Consider the following 1,398-nt stretch of genomic DNA (forward strand, 5'->3'; position numbering starts at 1 on the left):
CCCTCAAAAAAGCACGAAATGACCAAATAAATATAAAAAATAACCAAATAAAGACACAAATTTACCATAAGAAGACGTCTTACTGTTCACTCAGCTGCTTCAGATCACCAATCAAGCCAGTAAAAAGACCCCTGCTTTACTTTTACTCCAGCGCTTTACTTTGGACTGTTTGCCTGTTGCCGACCATGCCTGCCTCTGACTCTCCTGCTTTTGTATTTTTGTTGTTGTTTTTAACACATTTTGAGCTTTTTTTAATCATTATTTTTCATCAGACTTCCAAGCAGCTTGAGGGAAAAAAGATTAACTGCACGATCACACATAAACACACAAAATAGGTCAATATTAGCCGTTTTATTATAAGAGAGTGAAAAGAGGAATGAGACATTCACAACAGCAAAACAAAGTCACATCTTTTCATCGTATGGAGTAAAACTGAAGTAAAGAAGTGTGTGTGGTTGATTCCACTCCTCAGACTTATTTCTGTGCATTCGTGCATGTTTAAGTCTTTTTTCCAATGAGTGTGCACAAAGGAACCAAACAACTAAACAACAAAAACAGACGGAGAGTCTCCAGTTCTTCACATTTTTGTCATTAAATAAAAGCAAAAGGAAAATAGTTTCTGCGTCAGAATAATCAAGTATATGTCATGAAGTGAGTCTTTTTCTAGCCTATTGGGTTTAAAAACATTCTACATGCACCTTATTAACACATTTTTCAAGTTTGAGTATAAATGTTGGTATTTTAGGGTTTCTGCAAACCACAGATATGTTGAATCTCCACATTTCTGAACCACAAGTTTCTTGAGTGTTGTTCTGTGTTTCTATGTTCCTGCTCAGCATGTATTCATAAAATAGGAACCCTAACCCATAAAAAAAGACACAAAATGACCAAAAAAAGAGATCTTAAATGACCAAAAGTGACACAAAGCTTGATGGAAACAACAAAATTCAACCATATCAGCCAATAATAATCACGACAGTAAAATAAAAGAATACTAATCATATATATGTGGCTTAGAATTGAGCGCACGAACAAGATCAGCGTGTGTGTGTGTGTGTGAGGAGAAATTTACGACTTTCCCCAGCTGCCGTTAATGCACTCCCACAGACTGTATGAATGTCTGTTGTTTGAGGATATAATGGTGTATTGTTGTGATGCGGACACGTCGCACTGCAAACCTGCAGGTGCTGCGCTACTCCACTTCCTTCCTGTCACCTGACCCGCGTTTCCCATCAGGACACGATGCGGAACGGACACAGTGTGTGTGTGTGTGTGTGTGTGTGTGTGATTTATTGTGTAACATGATGAGATCCAGGAGTGTGAAAACCTGTTCTCTTTAAACCAATTTTTTCCCCATGGAAGTCCTTTTTTTCACCAATAACAAAAAGATCCTGTAAG

This window comes from Centropristis striata, chromosome 18 (genome assembly GCF_030273125.1).
Source record: "Centropristis striata isolate RG_2023a ecotype Rhode Island chromosome 18, C.striata_1.0, whole genome shotgun sequence".
NCBI lineage: Eukaryota > Metazoa > Chordata > Actinopteri > Perciformes > Serranidae > Centropristis > Centropristis striata.